Here is a 24,672-nt window from a genome sequence, read left to right on the forward strand (position 1 = left end):
GGGGGGGGCCCAGCCCGGACTGCAGGGCCTGCGGCCGAGCCGGGGCGGCGGAAGGCTGAGCGAAAGGAAGGAGAAGAAAAAAGAGAAAGACCCCCACATAAAAAAAAAAAAAAAAAAAAAAAAAAAAAAGAATATAAATAGCGATTCCAAAGAAATATTTTAATTTTCAAATTATTGAAAGAGGTGTCAGGACGTGAGGTGTTATCTCATCTACCTTTTTAATCACATAAATTATGTTTAGCCAATGAAGTCAGTGGGTCCTGCAGTCAATTGGGTCCTGTCAGAGAATGAAGAAAAGAGTTTTAAAAGGTGTTTTTCTGGTTTCAGCCTTAAAAAAAAAAGCAAAAAAACTCTGAGTCACACAGTTACTGTTTTGTAGCCCAGCAAGCTCTCGTTCAGGTGAAACTACATACAACACACTAGGTTGTGTTGACCCAGGAAAACTTCCTGAGGTTCGTTAACCACCAGACTAGTTCAGACTATAACCCAAGGACACGGTTTACATCTTCCGTGGGCTGGTCAGAGTGCACCTTGGGGTCTATTAGGATCTAATGAGACTGAGTAAGTACTCCTGTACTTGAGTGGTTTTCACTGCAGCACTTTTGTTTTTATCATTTAGAATGGTATCTCATGGCTTTTGAAGTGATTAGACTTTGGGGCCAAACTGAACTCTGTTGTTGGTTGGGCAGCCAATCTACACAGATCCATCTCCTTGGCCACTTAGACCCTCACCTATGACCACCTCATGGTTCACAGCGATTTTTCCTCTTTGATCCTACAACTTACCCCCACCCCCAAACCTGCATTATTTTCACCTCTTACAGACTCACAAGTCTGCAGGTAGGGCTTTGCGATCACAAAACACTGTTGACTATTTTTACCACTTCATTGGTTGTTTCAGACAACCACTGTTTTCTTGCTCATAATTGCTTAAATATATCATCACATGGTGTCGTGCTTATGGCTAGTAAAACTCCTACTCCGAATGACTGCACCCTGGCTTGGTGGGAAGTGACATAGCGAGCTGCAGGCGGACTCTGAAGTGGCAGGTTTTAGATGTTCCCTGATGCCAGGAATTGATCTCAGCTCCGTGGAGTGGAGGACATAGGAAAAGCAGATGACAGGAGGGTCCCTGCCAGAGCACGGGAGAAAGACTTCCAGGGCCTGTGGTCGAGTAGAAACTTCACTGCCTTTTTCCTCTGTCACCATCAGAACGCATGCCACAGCCTTTCTTTTCCTCCTCAACAACCAGCCAAGTGCAAGACAAGAGTGCAAACTCTGATATAAAATTATACTTCGCCTCCTCAAAGTGTGTTAGCTAGATGACTTTTTTTCTCGCTCTCTTGATGCCAACAGCAAGACGCTTAAAACTAAAATCTGTTTCTTTTTGCTTTCGGTTTAGGCAATTCCACACTCATGTCTTGAGGGCCTGATGTGCTCACCTAGCTCAGTGCCTGGCACATAGAAAGTGCTCACGAAATACTTGCTGAATTACTAAGTGAATGGAAGTACCAGGCCGGGTGGGAGTGATGAGGAAATGGAAGGGAAAATTAAGTTCAAGAGTAAAGCAAAACAAACCTCTGGGTAAGAGGAGTCAGGATACTGGTTACCTTTGGAGATAGTGACTGGAAGAGGGTGACCAGGACTTTGGGCTGTGCTAATAATTTTTTCCTTATTGATCCTGATTCTGAATATTGGGGTGCATGTACTTTGTGAAAATTCATGGGGCCAGGCATCTATGATTTGTGTACTTTTATTTAATGTACTCTGCGCTGCAATTAAAAACAGTGTTTTTAAAGGTTGTCCTCAAGTAGCGTAGGATGTAATTGCCAGGGGTGGGGGGTGGCATGGAAGGCAGAGGTGGTAAGCAATATATAGGCAACAAATTAGAATGTTATTTGGCCAAATCCACATTCCAGTAACTGGTGTGATAGCAGTGCAACGAGCGGTTCATTCCAAGCTCTGCCCTTATGGGTGACATTAACATGGGTTTCTGGGGGGTGGGTCAGCCCTTGGGCTGAAGCCTCCAGGTCATACAGGAGGAAGTCCACACTCAGTGCCCCTTCCATGACGCAGAAGCCTGGGTGGCTGCTTCAGCTCTGTCTGCTGGCTCCCATTTATGGTTTTTTTTTTTTTTTTTAAAGAAAGAAACATAAGGAAAACATTTGCTTTGACATTGAATCCACCCCCACATGTAACAGTAATTGCAGGGCCTGGAGGAAAAAAAAAAAGTATCATTCCAATTTGGGGCCAACCAGCCTTGATAATGTTGTGTTAAACCTTTTAAAGAGATGAAGCCAGGCTGCAGCAAGGCCCCCCTGGTGCAGGTGAACAATAGGGGACACAGAAGAGAGTAGCCAGGAGAATCTTCTGGAAGCAGGAGATGTAAGGGTGCTGACACTACCTTTCTGACACACTCTTCAGGGAAGACTGGTAACTCCAGGTCTGGCTCTTGGACCGGCTTGTGCTCCTGAGCCCCCCAGAGGGTTTTGGCTGTGAGCTAGTCAGATGCCCATTTCACCTGATAAGATATGACCACTTGACCTCCACCTGGAGCCAGACTGGATCCCTCTAAAAATGAGAGCTGTGAAAGCACTGTAGCGACAGGGCCCTCTGAAAAGTCCCAAAGCACACATGCTTTTTCCTCCAGTCTCTGTGTGTCTGTGAAAGTTCAAATACTGAGTCAAGTTTATTGTTTCTATCTCGTTTATTTTAAGTATAGTTTTACACTTTATTATATGCAGTGACATCTTAAATGGAGCCTGTCACTCCATCTTGACTACTGCTAGGGGCTAGAGCCACTTACCATGTCACACAATTCAGCAGCCCTGATTAACAGTATCTGAATGAGCAGCTCCAACTCTCCCCTCCCCCACCCCCTCCCCCCAAATAGTGCCCCTATTTACATGAAGCAAAATACTAGAACAACGGCATCTTATCTAAAGGGAGAGGGATTCCAAACTGATAAAGTTTGGGCTAGCATTTTCTTTCCCTCTCTTTTTCTCTCTCCTTTCTTCCCCCCACCCTCCCTCCCTCCCTCTCTTCCTTCCTTCCTTCCCTGACTCCTTCCCTTCTTCAGCTTTTCTGAGAATAATAAATAGATGATAAGTTTTTTGTTTTTCCGGGACATGCTTTGGTCTATGTTTTCTTTCTCTCTTTGAGAATAACATTTTGTTAGGTTAATTCATGCCCCCCAACAACAACAATGTAAAACAAAACACAACCCAAAAAACTTTATTTTCTTCCAATCCCCTCCCCAATTCCAAGTCAGTTTTTGTACTCCTGTCATTATGCGAGGTAGCCTAGAGTAATTTGAATATTTCATTCTCCCGGCTGCTAATGCAGCATGCGTTACAGATGGTACTTGCTTCATCCTTCTGGACCTGGTTCAATTATAAATGAAAGTAGGGAGCTGAGATTTGTCTTTTTGTCTCTGCTTAGTTGGAATAACACAATAAAGCTTGATGGGTAGGAATTTCTCAAACTGCCTCTTTTTCTCCTCGGACGTTTCCCAATTAGATCTCTCCTCAGGGTACTTGGGTTGCACTCACATTGGAAGCCAAATGCGTAATTATTTCTTTGGATATTTTCTTCCCCTCCACTTGGACTCGGGCTGTCTTCGAAAAGTACAAGTGGCCTCTGCCCCAACCCCTGCCCTTTTCTTTTTAGTTTCTATTTCTCATCGATTCCTTAGCTATGACTCCGTGATTTAGTCAAGAACCTTGAGTAAAACCATTCCCCTTCTCCGTACCCTAAAAAGTCCTGTCCCCTCACATCGTTCCACTTTAGGACACATTGGCGGTCAGGGGCAAGGATTTTTCTTCACATTGAAACATGTATACCCTGCTTACTAAAACTCAATATATAAAAATAGAACACACGTGTATAGTAAATTATGCAAACTTATGAGTGCAATCTAATATGCACATATTTACTAGATACTAGTAGTATTTTAAGTGTGTGTGTCTGTGTGCCGAAAGACTTGGGTTTGGTGTGTTTTTGAAAGCTTGAAAAGTAAACACTGCATATCTTCTTTTATTGGGCATTATTTTTATGAACATTTTTAGTAAATAGTAAAGCATTTAGAAAATGGTAAAGCTGTTTACCTCAGGCTATATTTATATTTATTTGGGATCCATGTAAGATTTTTCCCCCGCAATTCCAGATTCATGCAGTGTTACAGATTAGCTTAGAGGAATGACTGATTCAAATACCTGCCAGTAATTTGAAAGAAGGGGGGAAAGTCATTAACCCTGTTTCTCTTGGATTGATTGATTGATTAACTGAAATTTCATTAGTTCGTGTGGATGCTCCATTATACAGATCAATTTTTTAAAACTTTCACCTTGTTCCTCACCTACTGTTGGAAACCAGCTTTGCATGATCGTATCTGTTATTGTTTCCACCTCACTCTGATGTTCTATTCTTGTACAGCTAAATAGGGATATACATTTGTAGTATCTCCTAACCACCTACATTTCTGTAAGTTTAAGTCATTAAAAGGAAAGAGAAAGCAGCCTACAGAGACATTGCCAATTGAAAAGAGAAAGTGTCAGAAGGTTATGGTAAGAGCTGTGATGCCCTAGCAGAAGCAGCCTGGCTTAAGGATCTCTGTTCTTTTCTCATGCAAGTTGCAGTAATTCTCAGCTCAGAGTCTTCCTTCATTTTCCTACTCAGCTAAATGGGATCCAACCTAACTCTAGAGATAATGGTGAAAATTAACCCAAAACAGAAAGCTAAGTTTTTCAGATTTATGATATATCATAAAAAATAAAGTGCTTCATTTTCTTATTGGTTTATGCTACCACACCTGTTGGAGGTGATCTTGTAGTTGAAGACCTGGTTCTGAAGTGCTCTGTACACAGACTCCTCCCTGTGTCTCAATCCACCTTGATTCCTGGCTTGGCTTCTATTATCCAAATGATATTAGGTGAGCAAGGGGCAAAAACTTTGGACCTCAATGGAATGAGAAATACTGTTGTTCTCTATTTTTCAGGTAGCTAAAATCTTGGCAGCCAATTTTCTAGGAACACAACAATTAGAAATGTTTGATAACCTATGGTCACTTTCATACAACTAATTATCTTGGACTCACTTTCTGTTAATAAAAAATCTTGCAAGAAAAATGAAATTGAAGTTCCTATTTTTAGCTAGTTGTAATTTGTCAGTCATTGACCTACTTTTCTCTGGCAATAAGTAAACTGGAAAATAATAGCAACAATACTGATATTGGTACCATAATTGTCAGTGTACCAAGTACTTTTCATATACGTTGTCTCAATTTTCACCCTTATCATAACTCTGAATAGATAGGTTTTTATTTTTCTTAGTGTACAGATTGGAAAACAAACTTAGAGAGGTTAAACAACTTAACCAAAATCACAATTCAAATCCAGTGTGAATGCGTTAGGGTTAGGTTTAACTGTAACAGAAACCACTGTTCACCCCATTTCAAGAAACATAAGACAAGTGTAATCTTTTGACATACTCATTGATCCAAGATGGCTACTAGAGCTCCAGCTATCCCATACATCTGAATGGAAGAAGGGTGGACTTATTCTCTTTCAAGAGGACTTTGTAGAATATTACTCATACTTCTGCTTGTATCCTATTGACTAGGACTTATTGACATGACTATACTTAATTATAAGAGAGCCGTGGAAATGCAGCTGGATGGAAATGTTTCAGCTATCTCCAAGAAACGGGGCAAGTTTCTGAAATGGCACTGCACTTGGATTTAGAAGTGCGAGCCTTAGCTCCCAAATTTCCCCTGACCAGGGAAGATGGACTGGCTAGTCATTTTTATTGTCTAGATCTGACTTGGAATATAAGAGTCATATTAGACCAGAGAACCCGTGTGCTATATAGGCAAAGGCGAATCTTGATTGTGTTAATGCATGTTTACTAAATTGGTGTAACTAAACATAGGCACGATGAGGCACATCAGATAAGAGGAGGTGGTATGCTTTGAACAGCGACACTAAAAAGGTCTGACTCTAATCACACCATGGATGACCAATCCATGGAGATAGGAGTGACCTTCAAGCCCTGGTATAAATTCTTTAAGATGACTTTTTGTGCTGCCAACAGAGGTTTCTTCTTTTTCTTTTTTCTTTAATAGGTAGCCGCCAAATCCTCATGCCCCCTTGGTATTACTTCCACCCAAATCATAAAAGAATGATTTAAAGGATTGTGAAGATTGATAGGTTCAGTTTCTTGGTTCTTCTATTGCCAATGGTCAAGGAACCTAAATGTTCCATACGGCCTCAGTGGAGAGGGCATCTTACTACTAGCTTTATTTCTGGAGGAAAAAATCCCAAGTTTTTAAGTACTTGGGCATGTACTCTTTGCTTTGTAGCCCAAGTGTCCCTCAAGTCTTTGCCCATGAGCTGAGTGAGTAGGCGTCTTCCCTGGGCACTTCTGTCAGTTGTATCAACAGCCTCAAAAGCTTTGGGAGACAGACTGTACGCACATCACATCTCAGAGGTACTGACGGCTGGCTGGTGGCTTTCATTTATTTATATTTTTAAAAGAATAAGATGAAAATCGGGCGCCTATATGTTCATGACAGGAAGCATTTTGTGTGTGTGCGTGTATCTATGTATAATATTTCACATTGTATATCACTTTAGACTCCTAATATGATTTTCCTTAGGTCACCCATCCATATAGAATATTTGACAGTGTAGCTTGCTCTAATGTTTTTGTGGCAGTAATGTGGAGATGACCGTATTACTCATGAGTGAGCACTGCTGGTCTCTTCAGAATGTCAGGAGAAACTTTATGGTGCTGCCTGCACCATCACATATTTTATTTAGACCACAGATGTTTGGTCCCATAATTTAGTTGTCTTATTCTGTTATATCTTCAGCTGCAATTTTTCTTTTATCTTGCCTTTATAATTCTACTGGAATTTGTCTAAATAGCTACAGGTCTCCTACATGGAAAAATACTTTATTAATTGTGGCAACTTTGGTACACAGATCTATGTATACGTTATAGGATTTGAAATGCATAGTGAAATATTAGATACAAAATTTTTTCACAATCCTGTATCAAATATTTAGGTCAGTATATTTCTTTACTATTATTGAAACTACTGACCATGTTTATGATGTCTAAAGATCAAGTTTAAGACTTTTGTTTTATTTTTGTAAGTTGTCATAATTATAATTCTTCTGTGAACTGAGCTTCTTCCTCTGGGAAGGAACTTTCCAGCACAGCAAGACAGATATCCATGTAGTTACAGATTAAAATACTTTTCCTCCACCTTGGCCTTTCCAGCATGGTAGCTTCTACCAGTGACCACATATATGGTCATCAGTAGTACACGGATATTGATTTAAGCCTCAGTTTCAGGAGCATATAGACCTAATGTCTCGACAAGAAATGACAGACAGGTTAAAGACATACGTACATACAGTCCTGCTATTAATTCATTCATGACTTTTGTCACTGCCCAGCAAGGTTAAATGTTATCTTTTACAAAATTTGTCTTGGGTGCATTATACGTGCAGGTTTGTGTGTGTGTGTGTGTGTGTGTGTGTGTGTGTGTGTGTGCGCGCGCACACATGTGCAGTAGGGTGGGCATTAATTATTTTTTCTGATTGAAGAAAATAGGATACTGTTTGCTTTGATTTGTTTTGGAAACTTGGAAAGGGGGAACTTGGCCTCACCTGTGAAGATGATTGGCTCCTGATAACGGCTGTCTTTCCGTGCTAGATTTGGAAGGAGGAGGCAAACAGCTAGTGGAGACATAACTGTTCAAAATGAAGTTCACCTAGTAAAAGTCAGGGAGAAAGCACCTCTCACTTATTGGGTGCCTTCTGTGTGCCAAGCTAGTCTAATGACTTCACACACGTTAACTCGTTTTAATCTGATGGCAATCCTGTGAGATAAATGTGATTCTCCCCACTTTCCTTACTAGGGCTTTGAGCAGTTAACTAACTCGCCCGGAGTCAGACAGCTAATAAGAGGCAGAGGAGTCAGAATATACCTTAGGTTCGTCTGATTATAAAACCATCCTATTTCCAGGGTACCATGGAAACTTGTGTCACTGTGAGTCAGATACACCGTCAGGATGTGAAATGCCCCTTAAAATACTGTTATGCAAAATCATGGCAATGGCTTTATGGGCTATCCTCATTGACTCTGCTTACCTTGTTTCATTAAATTAAGAAGTATTTACGAACCTGTTCCCTGCGCCTAGCTAAGTCCCAAATGCCGTAGGGGTACAAGAGAAGGGTAAGATGTGGTCCCAGCCCTTGGACGGATAACTCTCAGAGGCAATGAGAAAACAGTATGTGGAACAACTGATAGCCACGATGATTTTTAATAAACCTGTGACTTGTAGGGTGTCAACAGTAACTATGGAGCCGTACGTTTTCATTCAGAGAAGATATCCAGAAGCAGAGAAGGGGGAAGACTAATACATGCAGAGTTGAACAGAACCTAGAAGGACACATTAAGGGTGGCTGGATGAAGGGGCTAAAGAGAAGACCTTAGAGGAACAGCCGTACTGAGCATTGGCTGTAGAAACACAAAGTATCATCATCTGCAGGTGTAAGAATAATATCTGCCTGGCCTGGCACTTTACAGTTTTCTAAGCACTTATGTTTCCTTATCTCTTTTATCCTCACTTCCTCTCTTATTGAGGTACAGATATTGTTAGTATTAATATCATCATCGTCGTCATCATCACTCCCGTTTTGCAAACAAGAAACACCAACCAAGCCCTGTTCCAAGCATTTCCTGGGCTCTGTGAAGGGTTCTGAAAGAAATGAATGAGAGAATCTGGGGCTAGGAGAGAAGAGGCACCACATTTGTTCAAGGTCACGCCACTAGCGAGACGCAGAGATGTGACCTTGTCCCAAGTCTTCTGACTTCCGTTTGGGTATAAAAAGTAAAGGCTTTTCTAGAGTTCGATACTCCCTATCAGTGGGTTCCAGTTTATGAATGGGTTGTATTCGCTGAGTAATATTCCATTGTATATATGTACCACATCTTCTTTATCCATTCGTCTGTCAATGGGCATTTAGGTTGCTTCCATGACTACAAAATAGTTTTTAATAAGAAAATATACTTTGAAGCAGGACTGACTATATAATTTTGGGGGACCCAGAGCGAAACAAAAATGTGAACCCCTGAATCAAAAATTATTAAGAATTTCAAGATGGTGGCATCAGAGCATTAAACCAAATGCAGGGACCTTCCGAGCATGGGACCCTGTGTGACTGCACAGGTCCCTTGCCCAGAAAGCCCTCCCAGTGTGGAGGTTTGGCTTAGAATACAAGGAATACCTTTTATCCTAGAAGCTTTACCAGAGCTCCCCTAAACAGGAGTGGAGAGGAGGCATGTGCCCATGTCGGGGCTGGAAAGGAGCAGCGTACAGGGTGCAGGATGGAGGTGGTGTCTTGCATCTGCTCGTCTGTGTAGATGTACCAGGAACGTGTTAACTCTCCATTGCATAAGGAAAGATATCTCTATTAGTCATTCCTGAAGAATTCTAATCTGGAGCAGAGGAGAGAATGGAGAAGTGGGAGGCAGCACAAACGTCAAAAAATGGGCCTTCTGTACTCACTGCCAACTCAGATTGGGTTCATTTTCAAGTTCGTAAGCGTGTTATTATACGTGTAGATAAGGCCCATCCTTATGTAGAAGTCCCAGCACCTTCCACATGTATTTCTAGCACAAAAACAGATGGGATAGAAACTTATACAAAAATCACATCTGCCACTCTGGACAATTAAGTAAAACATGAAATTGCTGCGAAAACCACAGGGTATTTAAATAGAACAAGATTTCAAACGAAGGACTCATATTGTTGAACCGGAATGTGGTTTAACTCTCCATCTTCTGAAGGAGGAGGGTATTTTTTGATCTTCTTCTACTTATACATATATGTACATATATATTTTTTTGGCCCCCTTTATCTTCACATCAGTGGATGTGCCCACTTAACAAAGACAGTTTTTCTCATTCAGTACTCTCATTTAGTATTCTTTTTGAATCATACCATCAAAAGGGACATGAAAAGGGGGAAAAAAAAACCTTAACATTTATTTCACACAGGCCATATACTAGGGGCTCACCAGAACTGTAGACGGAGAGCCCTGCCAACTTTATTTTACAATTGAGGAAAGAAGCCCCGAGATGTCAGCCCAGGCCTCCCTGCCAATAAGTTATAGAGGTAGAACTTAAAGGCTAAGTCCAAAGCTATATTCTCCTCATTCACTAGATAACCCATCCTATTTGCAATTCCAACACAGGGAGCCAGAGGTGTAGAGAATAGGGCCTGCAAAGTAAAGCAACCTCTCCACCTTGTAGGAACCCTGTCATCCAGAGGGGGGACTCTGTCAGTATCCACTAGGTCCTTGTGGAGGCTGAGTACTGCTTTCTAACTTAGCTTTTACTCCCTTAAATGTTTCCGAAATGTGACTTGGATTGATACCCACATCGCCTCTCCATTGTGTGAAACCCAGTGGTCCCCGATAGAAGGGTTCCAGCCAGCAAGGACAGTCGCTTTGGGCTGAGTGTGACACAGTCAGGCGAGAAGCATTATCGACTCTTCCAGCAGACCAACTTAACTTTCTTGTCATTTTCTCTGGCCACTCCACTCTGACTCACTGCCCCACCTCGGACCCTGAGTATCGTCAGCCTAGTTGTGGGAGTTAAGGGCACATTCCTTAAGAAGTCCGCTCAAATTAATTTAAACATCAGGTCCATTGCCTCAACTTGCATATACGTGTTGGACTCCATTACTAATGACTCGAACTTGCTGGCTTAAAGTTTGGGGGATCAGGAGGAATCCCACAGAGGTTGGATGAATGAGACTGGCCCAGATTGTGGAACTGTACTCTGGTTCGTTTCATTTTGTGGCCCCTACAGAGCTGAGCAGAAGACACAATCCTCTAACTTCAGAAGCCTTTCCATCTTTGACTCAGGCCCTGAGAGGGGTAGTGTGAAGCAAGGAAAGAAGTAGGCTCAGAAGACCCTATAAAGAAAGAAAACACGGGCTTCCCTGGTGGCGCAGCGGTTGAGAGTCCGCCTAACGATGCAGGGGACACGGGTTCGTGTCCCAGTCCGGGAAGATCCCACATGCCGCAGAGCGGCTGCGCCCGTGAGCCGTGGCCGCTGAGCCTGCGTGTCTGGAGCCTGTGCTCTGCAACGGGAGAGGCCACAACAGTGAGAGGCCCGCGTAGAGCAAAAAAAAAAAAAGAAAGAAAGAAAACACCTTGCCCTTAATTAAGGCACCTGGGTCATGCGCTCTTCTCTATCTCTCGCATAATGGAGTCTTACTTTGTCATTTATTAAATGGGCCTGATAGAACTGGTCCTGTCATAAGGATCAGATGAGGTATTATGTATGCCGTACAAACGCAAATAATATCATTATAACCAGGAAGCTAGGGTTTGAGTTGGAAATTCAGGAAACCAAATGTGGACCTTGAGCCAAGTTTTATTACCATGGCACAAAATGGAATGGTTTATGAATAACTGTTACATAAGTGATGAGACGCTGAACTACTGAAAGGGATTTGGGTCCAGTCGCTGCCAGCCTGCCCCACTGCCTTCCGCCGTGTCCGTGTATCTCGCCACACTCTCCACTTGCCTGCACCTACCCCACCTCCCTACCTCTGTACTCCCCACTCCAGCTCACAACATGGTAACTGGCGTGACACCAGTACTTCCTCCTGCTCGTACACACACAGTCCGTGCTTCTCCGAATAGCAGGGCGTAAGCCCAGGATTGTGCAAAGAGCCTGGACTTTGAAGAACTGGACTTGCATGAACTGTGTAAACCTGCGCTGATTTCCCCCTCTCTGAACCAGTTTCCAAAACAATGGGTATCCAAGATCAATTTCTGAAGATGGATGTGAGGCTCAGATGAGATACTGTAGGTGAGATAACATGAAAGATCTTGGTAGTGTGTAAAGCGCTATAGCAGAAAAGGCATCCGAACCTGTTCAAAGGCTGTCTGACGAGCTCTTCCCATTTAGACAATGGCTGGTTTTCCAGAGACGTGCCTTAACAACCGAGACCTTTAAAAATGACCTAAGGAACCCTCTGTGTCCCGGCTATGGTTTTTAATCAATAAAGTAAAATGACTTGCCCAAGATCACAGATATCAAGCATGGCAGACCAAGGACATCGATCTTACTTAAAAACCAGTGCTTTTCCGTCTGTAGTCACCTCTTTTTTTAAAAAAAATATTTGTTTATTTATTTATTTGGCTGTGCCGGGTCTTAGTTGCAGCATGCGGGATCTGGTTCCCTGACGAGGGATCGAACCCTGGCCCCCTGCATTTGGAGCGCCGAGTCTTAATCACTGGACCACCAGGGAAGTCCCTGTAGTCACCTCTTGATTGTGGCATCACTACAATCAGTACAATCACTAGAGTCACCTCCTGTGCCCCAGCTGCCCTCGGCCTCACAGGCTGGTGGGTATGCTCTTCCCGTAGTGACCAAGGCAGGCTGGAGCCACTCTCTTCCCTTTTCCTGCCATGCTTCATCGCCCGGATTGTCTTGCAGACGATGCCTGCAGCTGTTCTGCATTTATGTGGGCTCACCGTCGTCCTGGGCCTTCTGTAGGGTATGGCCAGGCAGTTATCCTACTTGCCCGTCTATTCTTTGGGCCATAACTTTTGGAGCTCATCACCATCTCTACCAGTTAACACTGCCGGCTCAGAAACTCTGAGCAGAGTGCCTTTCTGAAGTCAAGTGCCACTGTTGATGTCTCTAAATCCCCTTACTCAGATGCACAGTGAGGATTTGGTGTTTATTACACAGGCAGGAGAGATGTGCAGAGAAGGAGGTGAGGAGGCCTAGGCCAGTACCAGCGGGGCTCACGCATCCACTCATTCCAGACTGCTGTGTGGGCAGCGTGTAGCTGATCCCTTTCAAAGGCAAAGCCAGTTTAAAAGTAGATACCTCTTGATCCTGTTGCCTTAAGATGCCAGCTTTCACACAAGGAGCACACTTCACTCCCAGGCCTCTGTGAGCCCTCCTCCACCCTCCCTCCATCTCCATCTTCATTCTCCCTGAAAACCTTGAGGATTTGGAATACTTCCTGCCCACGTTTTCAACCAAGGGACCACCAGGGGATTTCAGATTTTATTGCTGTTTTCTTAGGGATCGGAATAGCTCTAACCGGCTACTATTTGAAAAACATAGTGGTATTTTTTGCTTATTATCAAAAGGAGAACAGAGTTTTCCTGCAACTAAATGAGAACTTGATACCTTTCTTGCCCCGAGGGTGTGAGTTTGCACGTGTGTGTGTGTGTGTGTGTGTGTGTGTGTGTGTGTGTGTGTGTGTGTGTGTGTGTGTACGGGGGGCGAGGGAGGTAGAGGGGTGTCCAGCCTTCCCTTCCTCCATCTCTTTCTCCTGGTCACCAAAGCCCATGTTCTGAACCACACCAAGGAGGGCAGCCTGCCTTTCACCAAAGGCAGACCATCAGTAATTAGCTTCTTGCCTGCCTCTCTCTGTCCTCTGTGTCCATAGGGTTCTCCTCTCTTGTCAGTCTGTCTCTTGTCTGCAGGCAGCAACTGTTTTTCTGGAGCGCAGAAATCCCCAAACTTGACAATCACTACAGTCTTTCTGTCTTTTCTCTTAAACAGCTTTTTTAAAGCCCCCGGAGACCCTTAAGAAAAATGCAAATGGAAATTATGCTGGAAGCTGAAATGAACATTGTTGTGAGTCATGAGATCCTGGCCACACGGGGACAAACTATTTTTTATTTGGGGTAATATTTCTTCTTTGGCATTTATTACACCTCTGTTAAACACAGCTCGTGTGACACAGTGTTACTCATAGGCAATCAGAGAAAAAGCTGAAAGTTGAGCCATCAGTAGGGCAGGGCAACTTATTGTTAATAGCAGCCATTAAAGCTGAAAGGAAAAATTACCCATCTGCCCCCGCCAGACCTGTCTGCCTGAGACCCAGCGGGCCTCCAGGCCGGAAGGGGGGCTGGGCGAACATGAGGGAAGGAGAATGGAATGTAGAAACCCGAGATCTGTGTAGGGCAAGGTAGGGCTGAATTCAAGTTTGGGCCCTACCCCAAGAATAGGAAAAACCCCACTGATCTCAAGCAGTCAAGCTGTGCCTCTGTCTGATCACCCTTGTTCACGAAAGCACCTGGTGGCTCTCACAAGATTCATTTTAGCTACAGATAGGAAACTCAGCAGAAAGATGCTGCGAGATTCATTTTAGCTACAGATAGGAAACTCCACAGACAGATGCCTACAGCAGCAACACCTTCTAATTTTGCAATGCTTTCCCCCACAGGATGTAATTTGTAACAGGTTTACTCTACCCAAATTCTTTGCCATTAGACCTTTGGGGTTCAGCGATGCAATTTTTTTTTTTTAATTTAACAAAGTCTGTATTTAAAAGAGCGTACGGTTTAAAATCCTTTTAGACATTTTAAATCCTAGCCAAAGATGCAACACCACTGACAAGCCACTCTGACAGCATGCTTGTTGATGGGAAAATATAAGATGTCAGCTGGGAAAATACATTTGAGAGGACTTTGGGGGAGTGTGTCGATACAGCTCACACCAGGCCTGCAAGGGAGAGGCAACGGGCCCATTTTGCAGATGGTGTTAACTCACTTGGGTGCAAAGAGCGACTCATTCTCAGGATCACATATCCATTTGGAAAGCTATAATAGAAACTGGACATGTGGCTTGGAGGATGGCTCGTGAACAGCACTGCCCCCTCCCCTTCCCCTGCCCACGCTACCCCTCAAGAGGACTGGCGTGGTGGGACAATACTTTGCAGCCCTGCACACTCTTTTGGGTGGAGATATTAGAATGAGGTTTGAAAGGCCAGTTGGAGGGCCCCAGAGATGACACAGAGGCTGGCTGGAAGTCTGAGCTGAGCTAGTGGCACTCATCATTGAGGCAACCCCTGAGTGCACGCCGAGCTCAAGGTAAGTGGTGGGGCCTGTCAGAGAGGGGAGATGCCGCTGACTCAGACCCAGAGAGGCGTTTCATACTCAGTGTCCGATTTCTCAGATCTGATCACATCCAGTTCCAGGCTTCAGCCCTAACTGTTCCTTGGCTATCAAAGCTAACGTCAGGTCAGGTCAGCTTAACTCATCACCAAGGACGTTCTCGATAAAGCTGGGTTCCTTCTTGCCGTTGGTGGCTTTGTCTCACTAAGAGCAGTGGTTCTCAGCCTTTGTGTTGGCAGCACAATTTTGAACCCTAGAATTATTTTGGTTGCGTCTTGGAATGAATTTTCATCTCTCAGAGGATCTTCAGCCCATGTCCCTCATTGAATAGAGCTCTTTTCTTCCCCGACCCAGCTCTTAAATACAGTTACCACACACTGCCCTTGAAAAGACGCTGCCTCTTATCTTCAAGTCTTGGTGGATAGATTGCCCCCTGATAGACAGAACTGGGGAAACCACTCAACTCAGCATTTACCTACAGGCACATGTGTATCTCATGTGTACTGGCAGTTATACTGTAGTCTATTCAATTGCTTTAAGCATTAGTTTTGTGCACTTATCAATTGTTGAAGAGTCTGACAGTTTGGGCTTAAAATTTCGTGTCAGAGACCATAGAGTTCAACATCTCTGCTGCGGGATTTCCATGCTGTGTTTAAGTGTGGAGAGTGTTTTGGGGGGGTTGTGTCTTAAGGGATAAGCTGGTGAGGAACAGGATGGGAAGGGCAGGACTAGTGGTCCACATACATCATCTTACAGCCTTTACCTATACCCCCCCCCCACCTTGCTTCTCCTTCCTCACCTGTGGAGTATCTCTAGAGGGCATTCATGAAGTCGCCATGAGACACCTGCTAAGTGTACTGGAAAGAATTAGGTGTTGGAAACACATGGAAAAGCAGGTGTTGGAAAGAATTAGTTGAGGTGAGGTTGGATGAGAGAGAAGCAGGCCTGGCGAGGGACCTCTGGGGGCAGGGCAGAGGTGACCAGCATCTTTGCAGGGTCAGTGCAGTGGATCCACCTCGAGAGGGAGGTCCAGGACTCAGGAAGGTCAGGAAGTGATTTTCCTAGTATTCCTCATGCTGTGCGGAGGCAGTTTCCTAAAATGTTAGGTCCACTTTGGATTCTTTGATCTTTAAGAAACATGAATAGGAGAAAAGGCTAGATGGCAAGACAGATGAATTTCAAAGGGGGCTGTGATTCTCTATCCTTTAGAAGAGAAGGCCACTGGTTTGTTGAATTCAGAGGGCTGCTCTGAAGAGGATGTGACAGGAAGTTCCTCACAGAGAAGTGACAGAGCAAGAGAAAATAAACTTTAAGTAAGATGTTTTCCTTTCTAAGTCAGGTACAGGGTCCTTTGGGAAGCTTCAACAAATTCAGATTTTTTAAAAAAAAATTTTTGTCTCCTCTCATGGAATCTACTAAATAAAGATGTCCTTTTCACAAGCATGTCATTAAATGCTGGCCTCCCAAATGAGATGAGAAGTCTCTGTGGCGGGAGATAGAAAAGGCAGCTCCTAGCTGGTTTGGGTTGGTTTAGCATCTTCAAAGTGAGAATGAGTTTCTTAAATTATCAATACGTCCTTGGATTTCTGAGGCCCAGTACAGATTCCTTTGTGATTTCCGTGTCAGCCGTGTCCCCCCTGCGCCTCCAGCCCCCAGTGGGTTGCACAGCACCACGCCGTAGCCCTCACTGTGGTTAGAGACAGCGTGGGCTGTGTGTCACAGATACCGCTGAAGTGGCTTCTGTGACCAAAAGCGAGGGAGGAGTTCACCCTTGGTTACGATTTAGGGGGAGAGTATATTTTTCATGGACCTGCAAAATCTGTTCAAATGCAGTAACTTTAAGACCTTCCAAAGACTGGAAGGGGTAGAGGGAGGCCATGGGCACCAGCTCTAATCTAATTTTTCTCCCAGAGTCATTACCATCGCAAGCATTTCCTTTCCGTCCCCTGTAGGTACACCACATCGCGCCAACAACCCGTGGCCCAGCAGGAATATACAGTATCCTTTGCCAGTGTCGATCAGGGCTTGATTACACTTCACGGCTGTAATTCAAGCCTACTAATCCTCCTCTGCGTTAGGAAAAGAGGCCTGTTCTATTAGATAAGCTGATTACTGTCTGGTGTGTGCTTCATGCCTAGCAAGAGTTGTTTATATGTGGAATTATTGCTGGTTAGAGTCTGTGCTTTACTGCCCCGGGTAAGCTTGCACAGAGGGGTCAGGGAGGGGTGGGGGGATCAGGCTTCACCTCGGATCTGGGAGGGGTGAGAAACAGAGTCTTGATTACAGCTGCTGCTCCCTCAACCTCTGCGCCCGTGGCTAAATATTTACTTTTCTTCTCTGGTACCGGAAGGAACCAGATAAGATTTCAAGAGTCTGAGACTTTTGCCTTCAGGACGCCCTGTCAAAGATCAAGGGTGAAAGATCACTGCCCCAGACTCTTCACGTTTCTGATGAGGTTTGCAGGGCCATCCCAGTGGTGGGGTGTCTCGAGGGCTAAGTGAGAGAGGAATACAGTGGGATGCAGTTGAGCCTGAGGTGAACGCAATAGCCACAGACCCAAGAGTGCCCAACCACAGGGCCGGGATGCCTGCAAGACCATTTGAATGCTTTCTCACATTCAGAGATGTTTTCTTCAAAGCCACAAAAGCCTTGAAACCACCTTTGTCTCTCCCTCCCAGCCCATCTCTGGTCTGGTGTGCAGCTTGTGGCTTGCGTGCAGGCTATGAAGCCCTGATACTTCACAGAGGAGGAAGTGCATGTGTTACAGTTGTCTGCGGGGGATGTTGGTGGGACGGATGCTGGCTGCACTCTCGTGGTCCCCCTACCCGCACCCTGTTCCCTGAAGCAGCTCTTCGGGGAGAGAGGGTGGGGTGTTGTGTCCTCAGATGCAGAGCTGAGGTTCTTTTTAATAGTGGCTCTTAATTGTTTAAGTCCTGCAAGTAGTTGCTGCACTTAACGGCGTGGGGATGAGGTGAGGCTGAAACAGTTACAGGTAAATGTGAACACCTGGTCCCTGGCTTTGGTCCACCACTGCGCCAGCATATGTTGGTGTCTGTTCGTGTATTTGAATATGTGACAGCCTTTGCTGGAGTAAGGAAATTAGGATGAATGTCAACACGGCTTAATTGTGATCATATCACAAGCAGAGGCCTTTTGGAGGGTAAACTTCCTCCACACCAGGGCATTTTAATGCTCTATTTGTTTGTCAGCTTTTCTCCATGAAACAGTCCATTCCTTTAGGGCAGGCATTTTGTCTTTTATTTCTGTGTCCCCAGTACACATAGTACTTAACTGGCACATGGTAAGCCCTCAAGAAGTGATGTTTTTGATTTAATGAATGAATAACCTAATTACTGTATTTCAGTAAAGAAGAGCTGTACCCAAGAATAAGTATAAATTGTTAGCTATTTATCATAGCTCACCGCACGTGTATTCCTTCTCATGCACCTTTCCTGCTATTCTTTCCAGGAAGCAGAGACTCCAAATCCCCAGGGACATGGGTGTTTCCTTCGATGTAAAGGGCATGGCCAGCTAAAGGCAGGACAGCAACACCGCAAAGCCAAGTCACATGTTAGGAAGGACACCGTGACATATGATTTAGGAGGAAGGGCCACTGTATTATGTCCTAACCACTGGGCATCTGGTCTATGTAACACTTCTGTTTTCTTTTCTTTTTTTTGGCCGTGCTGCATGGCTTTTGGGATCCTAGTTCCCTGACCAGGGATCGAACCAGAGATCCCTCGGCAGTGAAAGCGAGGAGTCCTAACCATTGGGCCTCCAAGGAATTCCCAGGGTAATGCTTCTTGATCCACAAACATCTTGAGAGTTATTTTATCTCTCCTTCCCTCTCTACCTTTTCTAGGGAAATCGATGTCTTTTAAAGATCAGCATAGTCTCCAAATGGATAAATTGTACCCCCTTGGGGGATTTCTTTTTCTTCGGGACTTAATTTATACTCCTAGGAAAAATCCAGAAGGATCCACACAGAGGGTTGTTGTACAATAACACAGAGCTGTGGAAAGCGAGTGCAAAGTTTTTAAGTCTAATTTCAGCAATGAAAAGTTTCTTTGACATGCATTGATTAACTTTTTCTTCTTTAATTTTAAGGGATGATAAACCTATGCCTTTAGTATACCCATCATTGTGTACATGGCTTGAACTTCTAAATTTCAGTTAAAATTTAAGACAGGGTATCTACACGAGATCCCAGGATTGTACGTTCCTATGTTCCCAGTGTGTATGTGAGAGAGTGTGGGTGCTGTCACTTAGATGATGGAGGGGCAAGTAATGGGGTCTTTCCACTTCTACACATGAACTGAGTAAATGCTTGGCTATCCAAAAAATAATTGTCTGGGAAAACCATACCTTGAAATTCACCTTAGCATCTTTGAGATAATCTCAGAATTATTTTAGAGTGAAGAAATGACCAGTGATCCTGCAATCCCAGAGACTCTGCCTCTGACCGCAGAACTAGCTGTGAGCATTTTCTCATGGGACATAAGCACAGACTAATGCCTTTTGAGAGTCTAGGGTCCTACCAAACACAGAGCTGCATGAATAGCAGTAAGGCAGAGAGCAATTAAGAAGATCTCTGCTTTTTATTCTGTTCATATTTCTTTCCATTCCTGTCACTTCAAGGCTGGGCAACTGTCTCATCTTACATGTGTTGCTGCTGTCCTGAGTTTTAAGGCCAGCAGCAAAAGTAGCAAAAGTATTTAGATTTGGGCAGGAAAACAAAAGGGAATTTAAAAGTGTAAGAGTGTAGGTCCACCCACCCCTGCAAAACCATTAGGTGGCAGCTAGCACCAAGTAGTAGTTTTATACCCTGTATAGGGCTTACATCGGCCGCTTTCAAATGCCACCACGCCCCATCCCTTTTTTAAAACAGCTTTTACTAGCATAGTTAATAAATGCCAAAATAATCCAAATAATTGGCCTTGCATGGAGGTCAGTGGAACCTTAGGGTTCCAGGAACCAAAGTCGGTTTTGGGGGAAACTGCATACACAGCATTTGCATTGGTTTACAGAATTTTTAAATTAGCTAGTTGTTTTCCTAACGTTGTCATGGTTCCATAACGGGTTTGCGATAATGTTTGAAGATGAGAAGGAAAGGCTGAGAATAATTCTATAACTTTTTTATTTTATCCAGGCAAAATGTATATATATGTATATATGTATATATATACATATATATGCACATTCAGCCATCTTTTATACATTTTAATTTTGCTTTTATTCCGCATTCATACCCCATATTATAAACAAGACTTGAACGATCTCTGTCTAATTTCAAAAAGAGAGAGAAGACTACATTCAACCATCTTGATGCGAGTGCTAAGCGCTTCTTTCATTGGAGGACGTCAAAGAACCTTTCTCCTCATTTTTCTATGGGTCTAAGTGTCATTTGGTAGCATATGAAGGCAAAGAGATGGCCCTGCAGTTCTGCTTTGCAAATTGGGAACAGAACCTGGAACTGGAGGGTGTCTCCTACTGTGTGATATCAAACCTTGAAACCAAGGTCACGTGCCAGCAACCCATCTCCACACATTACCAAACAGCAACAGCACAGCACCTTAAATTTCACTTCCACATCTCCTGCCACAAGAAGTGAAGACAAATTCAGCTTAAAAAAAAAAGGTTTGCACAACTGCAAACTGATGGTTTTGGTGTATGAACAATTCTGTGACTTTTCGGTTTACTTGAAGACATAATGGGGCAGAGGGCATTGAAGCTGGGAAAACCACATGTGTGTTGTTAGTAGCTTTTCTTGGTTTAGTCTCTTTCAGGAGAGCAGAGGAAATGAAATTCTGCAAAAGGCAGCATGAAAGTTCACACTGACCTCCAACCTGTGAAAGTTGCCAGCCGCTAATTCAGGCCCTAGCGTCCTGGGTCAGCCCTGTGCTTTCTTCAGGGCTCTGGCCCTTGCTTGCTACCAGCCCGGCTAAGATTGGAGGCGGCTGGGATGTAGAGGGAAGGCCCTGGCAGTGAGTCCACTGCAGAACTAGTTGTGTGCCCATGGGCCCTTCTGAATCTACTGTGCTTCCATTCCCCCATCCGAATAAAGGGGTTAATAATACCCCATAATGTTCAGGTGAGAGTACAAGCAAATGAGCTTATTTTTGGCAAATTGCTTTGAAGTTTCATTCCCCCACAAGAAAATATCCCTGTTTCCATGGCTCCCGTACCATTTGTCCACACACCTATTGCTTTCACTTTGTGTTATCAGCCGATGCTTCTCTTTTCCCCATGATTCTGCAGACTTCTCTTATTTCTGGTCGAGTCTCTCCAGCTGAAATACAGGACCCAGCAGAGAGTAGATACTCAGCATATGTTTGTTGAGTGACTGCTTGACCAAGAGACCAGCCTGGGTCCTTGTTGGGATGGCCGTGTTGGTGAAATTGTGCAGGCTGGCAGCACTTTGTGCAGGCTGAGAGATTTTTGTTTTAACGGAGCTGTAAGGCTGTCCCTAGACATAAGTGGACATGACCAGTCTGGCAGAGTCAGAGTGTCACTGGAAAGCAAGCAGCTCCCAAGGAGAAAAGCAAAGTTGGCTTCTGAGATGACTGTGTATCTGTTACCCCAAAGAGCACGAGGTCCTGTAAGGGCCTCTGATGAAGTGGGGACAGGTGGGGTCTCCTCTCTTTACTGCAGGGGACTTGCTGGGCAATCAGCACTCTGTACCTCCGTATCCTCAGCAAAATAGATGCACTTTGCCAGTGATGTACCGTCATGGAGGGGCCTAGTAGGATCATGGTGACATCAGCCTGGTGGAACAGTTAAGAGATATTTTGTGGGTTGGAGAGATGCCGGCTCACTCAGTAGAAGAGAAAACAAGATACCTGTTCAGATAAGTGTAGTAAGAACCACAGTAAATAAGGCCCAGCCTCAGGGAGGCAGATCTTTAAAGGAAAATTAAGATCTCCATCATCTGTCTCTCTGTCAACCATTGATGTATTTAGCGAGTGCCTCGTGGTGCTAAATGCTTTTTGATGATGATGGTCATGATGACCACCGTACCTCCCCACAGAGGGAGGGCACCTCCTGTGTGAGAGTTCTTGGTGGTGGTGGGGGGGCTCCATCGCAAGCACACAGAAGGAAGGAATGGTCCAGAGAACGCTTCTCTCTTCTCTCCCCTACATCCTGATTTTACCAGGATGTAAAAGCAACACCAACAAGAAAAAGGCCGACTGAAAATCAGAGCCTAATCGCTCCCATCTGCTTCAGCGCTGCTTCCCCTTGCTGCCTGCCAGGATGTTTGCCGCAGACGCTAAGTAGCACATTATTTTCGATAAGTTGCGATCATTTACTTGAAATCGACTTCTCCTTTAAGATGTCCCCCTGGAAACTTGAATCGGCATTTGAGAATGCTTGCTCAGGGTAGAATTTGAACGCTTACACTCAAGTGCAAGAAAAGTGAAACCCATTTGACTGCCAGGTGTTTATATTTCCGAGATCTCGGCCACGTGGACTCTGGTGGGAAGAGGGGACACCACGGAGGACAGCCCAGGAGCTCAGAGCCACCGCGGAGCTCATTCCCCAAGGAAAGGCACAGGTGCTGAGACGGGAAAGATTGGAAACGATGGCTTCATGGACTCTTCCCCAGAGCAGAAATGTCACGCCTCTCTTAAGCCAATCCTTTCTTGGTCCCCATGACATGTTTCTCTTTTATGGTGAGACCAGGCTAGTGAGGACTGAAGGCGTGTTTTGCAATCTGGAGCTCATCATCTCAGCGTCCTCCCCCCATTCCACCACCACAACCAGCATTTCTTGTTCAGCATTCTCCTCCTCTTGCCCAGGATGAGACTCTAGACACAGCCAGCAGCCCGTCCTGCCTTCCAACCTTCCTCATCAGGAAAAGACTTGGTGCCTTCAGAGGCGACTCAGAACGTTTTGAGAAGCAGAAAAAGCCTCTTGCTTCTCCTGTAGCCTGTGTGCCTGCGGTTTCTGCAGCCCCTGGTGTCTGAGAATGACACCGGCGACTCATTAGCAGCAAGACGTGTGCTTCGGGTGGTTTTTGCAAAGAGTGGTGATGGATCATACACGTACCCTCCCTGAAGGACCCTGACTGACCTTGTGTACATTTGTGAGATGACTGTCTGGGGTCACAGGTGTTGTTTGTGGTCATGGAAAAAGGAAAGCTAATTGGCAGGTGTTTTGAAATGGACCTGGGATGCCCATAAATAGACTGGAGTCCTTCCGCTGGGGAATTTCTGCTACCACCAAAGCGAACGGAGGTGATTTCTTCTCTAAGTGGGCCGCACTGGGATTTCTCTTTCCCTTCTCCCGTGTCCCTCTTCCAGTTCTCTGGAGCTGGCAAATCCAGCAGGCTGGTTAGAGTACAAACATTATGTTACTATGGTTTTAGGAAAATATCCCAATACAAGCTGTATGTAGGTGGGCAAGTTCCAGCAGCCGAAAGTCATCTGTTAGAACTTGGTCTCACATATTGCAACTGCTCTTACATTTGCTTCTAGGATGACAGTTTAGCCTGCCTTAGCTTTCCTCTGGTCAAGATGGAATCCCCACTTTGCTTCCTTTGTCACAGAGGTGGCAGAGTACTCTTGGCGGGTTTCCACACGCAGCCACCCCTCGCCACCCACCCCTCTCTTTCCTGGTTCAGACTACACTCCTCCAGGCCATCCAACACCCCGACCAGGAGGCCTCTCCTTCCCCTGCTCCAAACTCCAGGCTTCCCAGGTCTTCTCCCACTTCTGCTAATAGCCTGAGTGATACCCAAGAGAGGCCCCTCTAATGATCAAGGCTTTTTCTATCTGTTCTAAACCTTCTCTTTTTTTGCAGGGAGAAATTCTCCCCAGTGGCTTCTCAGGTTTTTCTGTGACTTGCCTCTAGTTATTAAATCTGCCTCTTTCTAATTTCCTCTGTAACATTCTACCCAACAAGAAATCACTCTGCCTTCTAGAGTTCTTTCTTTCTTTCTTTTTTTCTTAATAGCTTGTATTAGCTTAGATTGGTTGAGCTGCCAAACACAAATAAAACAAAACAAAAACCTCCCCAACTCCCAAGACAACTTGGCTTAAACAAAATGCAAGTTTATTTCTCTCTTACTTTCATATAGTCTGAAAGTGACCACAGACTGGTCTGTAGGATATGAGAACTTCTATCTGGTTTCTCTCTCTAGTGTGGCTTCTGTTCCCCAGGTCAACTCATGGCCCAGAGTGGCTGCTAGAGCCCCAGCCATTATATTCTTGTTCCAGGTAGCAAAAGGAAAAGAGAGAAAGAGGCAAGAAAGGCATTCCTTCTTTTTAAGGACGTTCCTAGGAGTTTTATATCTATCTTCTACTCATCTATCACTAACTGGAGTTTTGTCACTGGAGGCATGACCACATCTAGCTGCAAGGGAAGCTGGAAATTGTCTTTCCTCCCAGTGACCCTGAACTTAACTAAAAATCAGTGTTCTGTGTCCATGGAGAGGAATGTGTTGGAAGAAACCAGCAGGTCATCCTTTTCCTTCATCTTTGTACCAAAGCTCTCTGCCAGGCCCTTTTCCTAGCTGTCCCCTCTCCTAGGTCCCATACAGGAGAGAGACACATGCTCCATCACATCTCATATCTCAAGAAAAATATTAGTAAAGCACACATTTACATGAAGTGATCTTATTATTATCAGTGTTAGTTGCAGTGGTAACGGTAGTCCTGAGATTCAGCGAGTCTTTTCCATCCTGTTATAGATTCAAAGAAATTGTGTTCCAGTGGAGGGAGAA

General features: G+C 44.5%; 1 protein-coding gene across 5 annotated transcripts in view; it reads left to right on the top strand.

Annotated features, from left to right (window-relative positions):
• PBX1 (PBX homeobox 1) overlaps positions 1 to 24,672 on the top strand; it is a 283,309-nt gene that overhangs the window by 191,868 nt on the left and 66,769 nt on the right. The window contains exon 1 of one of the 5 annotated variants that reach the window (XM_027096847.1): positions 18,648 to 18,744. The exons of the other annotated variants lie outside the window; for them this stretch is intronic. The gene's annotated coding sequence lies outside the window, so the exon portion shown is untranslated. Of the gene's footprint in view, positions 1 to 18,647; positions 18,745 to 24,672 lie in introns of those variants that run through there. 5 annotated transcript variants of the gene reach the window in all.

This window comes from Aethalodelphis obliquidens, unplaced genomic scaffold (genome assembly GCF_003676395.1).
Source record: "Aethalodelphis obliquidens isolate GAN/ISIS:26980383/991018 unplaced genomic scaffold, ASM367639v1 scaffold109, whole genome shotgun sequence".
Classification (NCBI taxonomy): domain Eukaryota; kingdom Metazoa; phylum Chordata; class Mammalia; order Artiodactyla; family Delphinidae; genus Aethalodelphis; species Aethalodelphis obliquidens.